This window comes from Pseudopodoces humilis, chromosome 1 (genome assembly GCF_049639895.1).
Source record: "Pseudopodoces humilis isolate 2021_Gansu_Grassland_sample_001 chromosome 1, ASM4963989v1, whole genome shotgun sequence".
Lineage (NCBI taxonomy): Eukaryota > Metazoa > Chordata > Aves > Passeriformes > Paridae > Pseudopodoces > Pseudopodoces humilis.
Window position 1 is genome coordinate 32,062,209 of NC_142200.1, and position 11,730 is coordinate 32,073,938.

Genomic DNA, 11,730 nt, shown 5'->3' on the forward strand with positions numbered 1-11,730 from the left:
AGGATGTTTTACCACCGTTCTGCAGTAACTGTGTACCTGAAGCGTAATGCATATGGAATCTGACCCACGCTTTCTCTCTTCATGGGTAATGAGGAGGGGTGGATGTGTACAAGCGCGGATTTTAGGGATGACCCGAAGTCCGCGGGGTCAGGTGCCACATGCCTAGCACAGCTTCTCCCAGTGCAGCATTCCCATGCAGACCTTGACGCCTTGACTCATTCTGTGCCTTCAGCGATGGCACTCACCCACAATGGTGAGGAGCGGTGTCAGACAAGCCCCTGGGGCCGGGCGATGCTGCCGGTGCCTTTCCGACTGCCCAGCCTGCGGCCCCGGCGCTGCCAAGACAGCTGGGCTCGGGGTGTGTAAGCTGCAGCCGTCCTTTACCTCCCGGCAGCGCTGCAGGCAGCCGGCATTCCTCAGAGCCCATCCTTCCCTCGCTAAGAACATCTTAATTCTCAGAAATAAAAGAAAATAAAAAAAAAAAAAAGGAAAATGTCAATTTAAAAAGCGCGTGTTGGTGGGGCGGGAATTGGGGGCGGCCAGCGGCGCTCTCGTGTGTGACGGCGGGCCGAGAGCTGCGGCAGCGGGCGGCGCGGCCGGGCAGGCGCGGTGCTGCCGCCGGGCGAGGCGGCGGCGGCAGCGAGAGGAGGCGGAGGAGGCGGTCGAGCCGCTCCAGGGAAGTTTCCTCGCCGCCGCCTCCCCGAAACCCCTCCCCGCCAAGCGCGGCTCCGCGCTCCTCGAAACTTACCGCCGGGCGCCGCTCCTGGGGAGCCGCCGGGCCCGCGCCGCCGCCCCGGAGGCCCCGCGGAGTAAGTGCGCACCGAGCCGAGCCGAGCCGAGCCGAGCCGAGCCGAGCCGAGCCGAGCCGAGCCGAGCCGAGCCGAGCCGGGCCGAGCCCGGGCAGCCGGGGGGTGCCGGACACGTGGGGCCGGGCGGGAGGTGCCGGCTCAGCCCCGGGGGTTGCGCGGGCGCGCAGCGGTGCGGGGCTGGCGGCGGGAGGGAGGGAGGGAAGGAGGGAAGGGAGGGAAGGAGGGAAGGGAGGGAGGGGCGAGGCCCGGGTGCCCCGGCGTGGGAGGGGACGGGGCGGCGGAGCGCGCCCCGCCCGGCGCCGCGGGAGCCCCGGGGCCGGCCCGGGCCGCCCGGCGCTGCGGCGTGTCGGCAGCGCCGAACGCGTGTTCTGTGTCAGGGGGTCAGTCTGTGGACACTTCGCCGTGGTGTGAGCGTGTCCTCCTTCGCCCCGCTCCCCGGGGCTGCCGGCTGTGAGCACGGCAAGTGTCGGGGAGCGAGGAGCGCGCAGCTCCTCCTCCGACGGACGGGGAAAAGCGATCCGTGCCGGGACACCGACTGCGACCCGGCCGACCGCGACCCCGCACCGATGGTGTCCCCGCACCGATGGTGTCCCCGCACCCGTGGTGTCCCCGCACCGATGGTGTCCCCGCACCCGTGGTGTCCCCGCCGGGAGTCCGCTGTCTGCCTGCCTCCAGCGGGTCGGGGCACGGAGGGATGCTCCTGCGCTGTTCCCTCTCCGCTCCGCGCATCCCAGCAGCTGGGGAGGAGAGTGCTGAGCATGGGCTGCAGGGAGGGAGTGCACCCACAGGTGTATCCTTCCTCAGCTCGCTTGCTGGGGTTCTTATTTCTCCTGCCGTCACCTAAAACCTTCATAGAGATGGATGGATATGGCTGCTTATGAAATGGTTTTGGGCTCTGTTGTTCATCCTGGAGATGAAGATTATTTTTTGCAGGAAATACTCTGTTCTTTAAAACTATACTTAAATTGGCAGTTTTTCTATCACAAAATAAAAGGTCAAAGTTTTCTTCAATTGTGAAAATATAACAGTAGGCTTCTCCTTTCGCTCCCCCCTTTTTTTTTTCCCCTTTCAGACTCGTAGAAACATAGTGTTGTTTGAATGGCAAAGAGTCGTTCCCAGCGACTTTTAGTAGCAACACTCTGTAATTGCTACGTATGCTCCAGCAAAATGCAGTATGAACAGCAGCACCAAACAGTTGCTACGTTTGAAGACTCACACTTTCCATAATACTTTAAAATATGGTTATAAGAAGAGAAAATGGTCATTCAGTGCTGTCAGAAGTTCTTTAAAAAGAGTGGTGTGTGGAAAGTCCCTATGAAACAATTTCCAGATTAGAGCTGTTCATTCTCTGCCAAAAGCTGTGTAAGCATGAACCGTAATGAGGGTAGTTGTAGGATAACGGAGTAGTCACGGAGCAGGTAGTCCAGCTGCAGCAGAAAGTTAAGAGACAGAAGGGCAATATGTATTTAAATGTCCCTAATTGAGGACTGCAGCTCATGGAGGTATCTGGCACATCTTCTGAAGGCTAGTCTGGATACATTCCTCCCAAACCTTTGTTCTAGCTTGTACACAACTTGTTCTACTGTAGATTTAAGTGTGATATAAAACAAAACACATGCATGTTCTCCACAACCTTTTAAAATGTATGGATTACTCTTTCTGAATGAGTCACCAGTCCTCAAAATTTTAGAAATCGTAATAGCATCAATAAAAGTATAATCTAAGTAGAAACTTAGTCACTGGTTCCTTATGTGACCATAACCAATTGTTACCAATAGCACCAATAACTAGTGTTATCCATTCCAAGCTTGATGTTTCATTCCTAATTTTCTTCATTAGCTACATCTTCTCATGTGAACTGAATCACAAACAGGGTAGGAAGAGAAAGGAGGAAAAAACTCTTTATTTTTGTTTGTGGCTCTGTCCTCCTTGTACTGCAAAATTTGTTGCTATGGGCAAAGTGAAGGATGGACTCTGGCAGGAGAACTGTAAAATCTTCAAAGGTAATTTGAACAGCTTCTCCCAGTAACTAGAAACTGGGGCCCTCTTGCATCCTGTGTATTTTGAGAATTTTACGTTATTTTCTTTGTTTCTCTCATTCAATTGCTTAATTATAGAATCTAAAAATATTATTGCTCAAAATAACCTTTCTTCTAGATTTAGAGAGAGGGAGAGTGATACAAAATTAAGAATTTAAATTGAGTTAAGAAGCTTGAGTTTTTTTCCTTTCTCTCATTTTTACTCTCTTTATCTTTGACTGTAAAATCTGATATACCAAACATCATAAGATAATGATTTCTCAAATGTCTGGACACTGTTAATGCTTTTTTTTTTTTTTTTTTTTTCCTTTTTCCCTTTGTGACACAGAATATCTTCTTACTCTGTCTGATAGTACTAATCCTACTGCATGGACCTAGGAAGTAAAATATGAATTTACCATTGAGTTCTGTGATATGGGTCAAACTACCATGAAAGGACTCTAATGGTTGGACCAAGAAAAATTTGTCTGGATTTGATGGTGATGACAGTGAGCTGTGGCTGCCTGGCAGTGACACGCAGAGGGGCAGTTCTTGGGGGAAAATCACGGAGCTGAGCTCCCACCCAGGGAGGTGGGTCTGCATTTCTGCAGCTCCCCTTATAATGAAGTGAGCTAGGAGTAAGCCCTTTATATTTATAAGAACGGAAATTGTGTGTAAAGTCCTTAAAATCAAGGAGGCCACAGCTGGGTACTTCGTATGCTTTTAAAAGCTTTTCCAACTCGAAGTTGTTTCTCTGTCCTTCCCATGCTGTTTCCATAGCAAGTCACACCTACTGCTACTTTAGGCAATTGGCCTTATTCCTGAAATTTTTGAATTTTAATTACTCAGTTTAATAGCTTGAGCTCTTTATCATCTGAATATTGATGGGAATTACATGGTGTTGTGTAAATAAAATTTTCTTTTTTTTATGTTTTAGGTTATACTGTTCTCAAAAGAAAGTGAAATATTATGTCAAAAATGATGGTGTAGTTCATTCTTTGCTTTTTCCTTTGTTATGAAATATTATTTATAAAAACTTATCTATAACATTATTTGATAAATGAAACTATTTTTATAATAGTTGTACAAATCATGTTCTACAGGTAGTAACCATTGTCTGTAGTGCTTTAACCACTTAGTATATTGCTATAGCCAGTAATATTTAATAATTAAAGTTTCATCTTGAGCTGTGATGGTGAGAAAGTTTGCAAGACTATAAGGATGAGCAAATACTTAAGAAGTGTGGCTGTTGCTAGAGGACAGACTGATTTAATGACTTAATTTCTACCGTGTTTCAGTCCTGCGTGTTTTGGTTTTTTTCATAAATGTATATTAAGCTCATTCTCATTGGTAGATACAGTTTGGAGACATGGAGAACTGAAACTAAATATTGTTGTTTGACTAGGTGCATTTTTTACTGACAAAAAACACATAATGCATCTTTGTGAAGTTGTGTAAGCAAAACCTATTTATCAAGGTTCCAAGTCCTTAAGTTTTCAGTTTTTATTATGTTAATAATGATGAGTAACTGAATTAATTTTCATGAAAACATAGTTTGGAAGAAATCAGATGAGAAGGATGTCATCTGTCAAGCAAAAGATATGACAAAGTTGAACAGAACAGCATTAAAAAAATGTGCTTTACCATTGTTTTCCAAGGAACTGCGAGCCCTCTAAATACTCCTACGATAATTTTCTTCTCCTCCCCTGTAATATTCCAATGCTAATTGTCCAAATTTTTCAACAGATTCTTGGTGGGGTTTAATTTCATAAGGAGTGACTGCTGGCTAGGTAAGAGAGAGAGGTCCCAACCAGTGTCTCCTTCTTTAACCCACTGATGGCAGGGATGGCCCCAAAGGGAGCTGGGCAGTGCCTTCCCTGGGATTACTCCTGAGAGGCAAGAGCTTGAGGATGTAGAACACAAAGGTGAAGGAAAGTTGGCATCATTGTTAGGAAAAAACACTATCACTTCTGCTTTAAAATCGGTTTTTAGTTATCGAATTGTGGGTATTTCTGGTCACTATGGGCCAAGTTTCCAAGGGTATTTAGGTGGATAAAGGTGCAGCTGAGTCTTTACAGTAATTCACAAGGGTGCTTGCACTATAAATGAACAGACAAACAAGTGTAAATGGCTGTAGATGCTTTGGCTGATGTGGTGCCTTTAAATATCCCATTGGATCTCACACTGACAAATTTGACAGCTCAGTGGTACAGCCTTCTGGTTTTCTCAGTATTAGGACCATTCATGCTCTTTCATTTGGACTTAACAGAGGTTGAAAGAGTTCCCATTCTCAGAAATGAGTCCAAATGAAGAAAATAGACTACTTGCATCTGCTAGTGAAACTCACCTCAAAATTCAAGTAGGTACCTCTACTGCAGACAGAGAAAGCAGAAGTATTTGTAGATACTGATAGAATATATATATATATATATACTGATAGATAAAGATTGAAAGCAAGATGCTTCTTGTGGTGTGTGACTGTTGTGACTTACCAGTGAAAATTTTGGTTGACCTCAAGAGACAGGGAAGTTTTCTTATTGTAAAGAAGCGAGCAGCATCCTTAGCCTTGCTGATGGCGGTGTGAGGAAGGTCACTGCTATGCACATTGAGCTGGTGGTTGATCCATTGTGAGATCTGCAAGTGGCACTCACATGGGGACACCAGAGACATGGCTCTGTGGCACACAAGGACAGCTACACTGCTCCCAAGGGCAGGGTGAGTCCAGAGGCAGCTGGGTGGTTCTCACAGAGCGTGGGACCTCAGCTAGCCCTGACCCAGCGCTTGGGTCCCCCTCAGCAGGAGATGCCAAGACTTTGGTCTCTGAGTTTCCTGGTTGAACGTTGAAGTTTGTTAGAATTTCAGACTCAAATTTATCTGATTTATTTAAAAAAATAAATAAAACTTTAAAAAATTATAAAACTAAGACATTTCACCTAGAGGAAAATTACTTTAATTGTTCTGTGTAAACCTTAAAACCTCTGCATGTGACCTGTATTAATTATAACTAGCAAACTTTTACCTGTTTGCACTGAGTTATGCAGAAGCAGTACAGTTGCTTGTTGTTAGACCACAAACTTTTATAGACTGCATATATTTTACAAACTACTTTAAAAGCACATGTAAAATAATAAGTAATGCTCTACCTTTAATCTAAATTTATAATAGGTGTAGAAAGGCTTCTTAAAGCACATATAATTACTACTCATTAGAAACATTGTACAGAACCACACGGGTTGAAAGAAAGCTTTGTTTGTAAAGTATCTTGCGCTTCTTTCCTGAGCTGGGTAAGGATTCCAGTTGCATGTTTTGATTCGTAGCTCGACATTTTTCTTGTACGTATTTCATATTCTTTATCCACCATGACACATAACCTAATAGTGTTAATCTGTTCATCCCCCTCACCTTTTGTAGTGTGTTTGACACATAGAAAGCAGAAAACAGATTTGTTGCTCAAAGACACGATGACAAAGGAATTGGCTGTTGCGTTCTGGTTTCATTCTTTGTTAATGATACATAAATAAAACCAGGGAAATTCTAACTTTTTGATGATGAAAATCCTATGGAATGTTAAGAGGAAAGCTGTTTAATCCTTATTCGAGGCAAAGTTCACTTTGTAAAATGTTATTAATTTTTAAAAGCAGAATTTTTATGTTTTCACCTTAAGAATATTCTTTACTTCCTGTCCTAAACTGTAAGTATGTTTTTCTGCTGAACAGTTTCAATCTACATTTCAGATACAAATAAAGTTGATCCCACTGGGTAGTTTAAATGTACTATTAATTTTGTAGGTAATTTAGAAAAGAAATTCTGGCAAGCAAGTAACCACTATAACTTTAACATTGTTCTACGGCCTGACTTTTGTGTGCATTTAGTATTCAATGAAAAATATGATCTTTTGCTATGTTTGGAGAGCTCTGCTTTTAAAACAATATTATTGCTTTAAATTTTTATATGTATATGTCTCCCACTTTTGCCTTTTGTGGAGCTTCCTGACTGAGGCACCCTGTTAGGTGTTTGTGTGAGGGAGATTGAACTTAGAAATCTGTCCACTGCACGCACCAGGTTTCATACCTGAAACCAGGTCCTAATTCCTGTTTAAAACCGTTCCTGACCATTGGATCCGGGAAGCAACTCAAAGACTTCATCAGGACAGTTTTTGTAATAGTTATATTTTAGATTTAAATCATGTAAAAGCAATGGCAAAATATTTACTTCATTTTTTCCTGTTCTTCAGTCTTACATCATTGCCCTCCTAACTTTTGAACATGACATTGTCAAGCTTCTTTCTCCACCTCAGGAGAGTTTACTTTGTATTTGACCATCTCTTCCAGCACTGGGAGACCAGAGAGCTCTTCTGAGTTTGCTGAAATTAGCAACCAGGAGATTCCCATAAAAGCATGGCAACATCTTTTGCTTTGGTTTGTTTCTTCAGATAGGAGTTTTCTGTTATTCTCAGTCCACTTTCTACAAATGTCTCAATAAGTGTGCTAATCAGGCAGAATCATTTTTCTAGCTTACTTCCACTTGAGGTGAATAGCAAGGGGAGCAAAGTGAAGAGCTGTTCAAGGACCTTATGAGACAAGTTACTAGGCAATAAAATGACAACTTAAATTCTGCAGAGATAAATGTGAACTGTTAAACCTCTGTTGAAATAGTTGTAATTGTACATGGAAGGTGATGGGCACCAGGTTGACCCTCACCTTTAAGAAAGGGGGTCTTGGCATCTAAAATAATTCCAAGAAAATTTGTTCAATTCTCAGTAATTCCCCCCAAAATGGATGTTCAGAACTGCTAGGAAAAAAAAAAATAAAAAAAATTTACATAGCCTTGAGGTGGAGAATAGACAAGTACCTGAGAGAGCTGTACTGAGGATTCCTGGACAGATGAACTCCATCTGTCTCAGGAGACCCCTGATCTGAAATAGCAGGAAACTGGGAAAATGCCATGAAAATGGCATATGCTTGTTCTGTTCTTGCTCTTCTGTGTCCAGTTATGGCTGTTGCTGGAGACAGCACCAGGATTGTTGGTCTCAACCAGTATTGTGGCCCTTGTGTTCTCGACATCTTTTTCATGTTAGATTTAATGGTATATGGGAGAAATGGACCACAAAATCTATTGAGGAGTTCCTTTAAGACTTACTTAGGCTTACAGTGTGATAGAAATCTTAAAAGTGTAATCCAGAATTCAGAAAGTAGCACAGATGTATTTCCCAGACTGTTACTGATATAATTTGCCTGTGATGTACTTTTTGTGTTCATGGTGCTTCATTTCTACCTTTTTTCTTGCATCCTTTTGCTCATGAGTCTCCTTGGTTATACTGGTCCAATGCCCAGTAAGATTCCTATGTAGGCAGATGAGACCTCATGTTTCATTACCAGAAACTTAACTTCTCTGTGAAATTAAAAATATTAGGGAAATACCATTGTTTTAATCTTTATTTTAAAGTTAAAAGTGATTACCTAGATAGAAAAAAAACCCAAAAAACAAACAAAAAAAAAATCCCCAAAAACAACTTGATATTTAATTTCTATTATTTTCTTCTAAAGAATGAGACTGCTTTATTGCTAGGCCTAGACTTGACAGTAAGTGCCATGGGTTTTAAACATGCCTGTCTAGGACACCAGAGTGCTTGTTCTATGTTATATAAAGGAAAACTTACCAATAAAATGGAAAACTTTCAGCCCCCTCTCCCACAGGTTTACTTCAGCCACAAGTCCTGACACTCCGTGCATTTCTGCTTGATGGTGGTGGAAAAAAAGATTTGTTGAGGTGAACATGGATGTTTATTGGGGTGCAGAAATAGTGACCTACCTCTTGTGGTGTTTTTCAGTGTGTTACCTACATGCTGCATGCCCACAGAACTGTCTGGGGGTTTGCACACCCCCAGAGTCTGTGTCTGGTCAGTGTCAGCACTGCAGTTGGTGTGGGATGCCTCCAGCAGATGTGCACGGTAGGTCCCACACATCTGGGCACCTCTCTGTTTTGCTGGAGTCCCTGAGGCTCACTGGAAGGCAGGATGCTGTATTGCATCTGCAGGCGTTCCAGGCTGAATCAGAGGTGGTCTTCAGTCACAGCCCTGGAGTTAATTGTTTATAAATCTGCTGAAAGGTCCCTACTAAATTTCATTTTTAAAAATACCTTTCCCTCTTTCATTTAATTTTATTCTCTTCCTCGTTTTTTTTTTTTTTTCTCTTTCTTTTTGGTTTTCAGCTGTTACACTTGGCAAGTTTCTTTCCCAGCATTTGGAAATAATTGTTTTCTAAATGCTACCCAGGTTATCTGCCAAATTTAACACCTTAAAAGGAAGCGGGGGTGGGGTACAAGAGACCTACCTGGGATTGGAGTGAATGTAGTGAGTCTTTGGAAAGTGCTAAAAAGGAAATTTACCAAATACAGCACCTAAAATCAAAACCATTGAGTTCCCTCCCATTAACTGTAAAATACCACATGCTATCATCTACAGGGTAAAATAAGCCATTTCACCCAGCCTCATAACCTCTATTTTTATTTTCTCTACCAAAAGGTAAAGCACGTGTGACTTTTTGGGTTCTTTTACTCCTAACCAATGCGTATAGCTTGGGGGGATACAATTTTTTCAAAGTGGTAGTAGAAAAATCCCTTCAGTTCCTGAGAAAGCATAAGAAAATAAGAGCAAAGTGGAAACCACTGATGGCACTAAAAATGACTTTATCTTGGGGACTTTGCAATGGCATAATCAGCCAGGAGGTTTTAAGACAGGATTGATTTTGCTGGTAGCACGGGAACAGGATAAAAAGTTTAATTCCTTCTCCTTGGTGATGGAAGGGCTAAGGTAGCCCAAGGTATTGTTGTGTTAGTGCTGTTTCTGATCACTGTGAGTGTCCTTAGGGGCTCAGTGCAGCTGAAGGTGTTTTACAGCAGCCCTGGGACAGCTCCAAGATGTGCATTAGTGGCAGTGGAGGTCTTGCATGGGAAGTGCAGAGCTTTTATGAAGGACAGCTCGGCAAGCATAAGGAATCAGGTTCCTTGTAGGTTCCTTGTAGGTGTCTAGGTGCCAGGGGTCAGCCATGGCCAGCTACTGTTTGGTCAGCCTTGCATTGGGCACTCTCTCTGCACGTGGTCAGCCTCCAGTGGCGCCTTCCAGCGCCAAGGGATCATTCCTCAGCGACTGTGTTTAACATCTGCTTCCCGGGTGACCTGCCGCTGGCTTTTGCCTGGTTTTCAGGTGGATGGGGACAGGGGGACAGCAGTTCCATCCACGACAAGGAGCTTGTTAAAGCTCCTGCCACCTCTGCAGGGTGACTGGGAGGGGCTGGCAGCCACCCTGTGCCTGGCGGCAACGGCGCGTGTTGAGGTCCATGTGTGTGGCGGAAATTGCACGGAGTTGGCTAACGTTTCAGAAAGGAGGGAATAAAAATCCCCCATAAATCACCTTCTGTGCTTCTCTGTGGGTTGTTTTTTTTTTGTTATTATTATTCCCTTTTAAATGGTAGTAGCTGTTTGGAAAGAAGACTGCTGGTCATCATGCCTGGTACAATAGTACTTCTTTAGCTGGTGGGACTCTTAATACTGTTGTGTATTTAACAGTAATAATATTTTACCAAGCAAATGACTTCCGAAAAAAGTAGAGAAAAATAAAAGGGGATACGTGCTTTCAGGACTTCCCTTCAATTTCGATCTTGTCTTTTTCAATAAATTGAGTTTTTGTCCTACTCATATTCGATGGCACAGTTTGCATATAACAGCTTCTCCGTAATAGATACTCTGTGTAATTTGGATATATTTTTTTGATACATTAACAACTCAAGGGAATTTAATTAGCTTTTGCAAAGCTTTACTAAAAGTTAAAAATAAACTAAGATGACAATTAGAATCAGGATAACTAAGTTGCTCTTGTTTAAAAGTTGAATTTTTCAAAATTAAAATTACTTAATTATATTGTGGATCAGCTGTTCTGTATTAGCATCTAAGCCCTCATGTTACTGTGGCTAGATTCTGCTGCCAGAGGTCTCTGGTGTCTTCTGAGCAAGACAAGTCTTTGCCCCTAGCAGTGTGGGTGGGTGTATATATATATATATAGGAGCTTTTTGTAAACCTCTTTTGCAATGGCATGAAGGGCAGCTTATGTCAGAGCAGAAAATACAAGAGTAGGCTCTTTTAACACTGGTGTGTTATAGGAATCTTTCCCAGAGAGAGAAGATATTTGCCACAGCAGCTCCTGCAAGTTAGGTCACCTAATTACAGCTGAACTATATTATACACTAAAACATGTATGCTTTTTCCTTCTGGGCTTCAATAGAAAATTACCAGTCTTGGTAAAGTTTCCTTTCCATTAGTAAAGAGAGCACTGCTGATCTGAAAATCCATCAGGTCATCCATACCAGCATTACATCAATTGACTTTTGAATATTTTTCCATTAGAAAAGGCTCCATTTTATTCCCTTGCTGAAGTGGCAGACTTTCAGTTAGTGTGGTTTTTCCATTCATTGAATTTTGCAATAAAAGAGTTTTTGAAACAGATGTCAGTCATTGCTTAGGAGTGGGGCATTGTTAGAGGGCTGTTCTCTCCTTTTTTTAAGCTAGAAAAAATTCTTGTCCTTCCCCACCCAAACTTTAATTGTTACTTTTTAAAGCCATAAATAATTTTCTAACCTATAATCTGGTGTCAGAACAAATATAAACACCAAACCCTGATTTCAGAGAAATATTGCAGATTGGCCATTGTTCTCAGCAAGAGCAGGACTGGATTTGATCTCTCAATTGTAAACCAGAAAGAAGGGAGTGGATGCATTGCAGAAGCATGGTTCATATTAGCATCTTCCTTAGGGTGTGGAGTGGACCTGTTAACACTTTCTTAATGCTTAGATTTTATAGAAGTAGCCAAATGTGTGCAATGAGTAGTGTTCAAAAAACTGGGTTTGAAG

At 42.8% G+C, this 11,730-nt stretch overlaps 1 protein-coding gene across 8 annotated transcripts in view; it reads left to right on the plus strand.

Annotated features, from left to right (window-relative positions):
• The first annotated feature begins 699 nt into the window (after window positions 1-699).
• The window catches only part of EYA1 (EYA transcriptional coactivator and phosphatase 1), a 157,112-nt gene continuing 146,081 nt past the window's right edge, over window positions 700-11,730 (plus strand). For all 8 annotated transcript variants that reach the window (XM_014257268.2, XM_014257285.2, XM_014257273.2 and 5 more), the window contains exon 1: window positions 700-809. The gene's annotated coding sequence lies outside the window, so the exon portion shown is untranslated. The remainder of the gene's footprint in view (window positions 810-11,730) is intronic.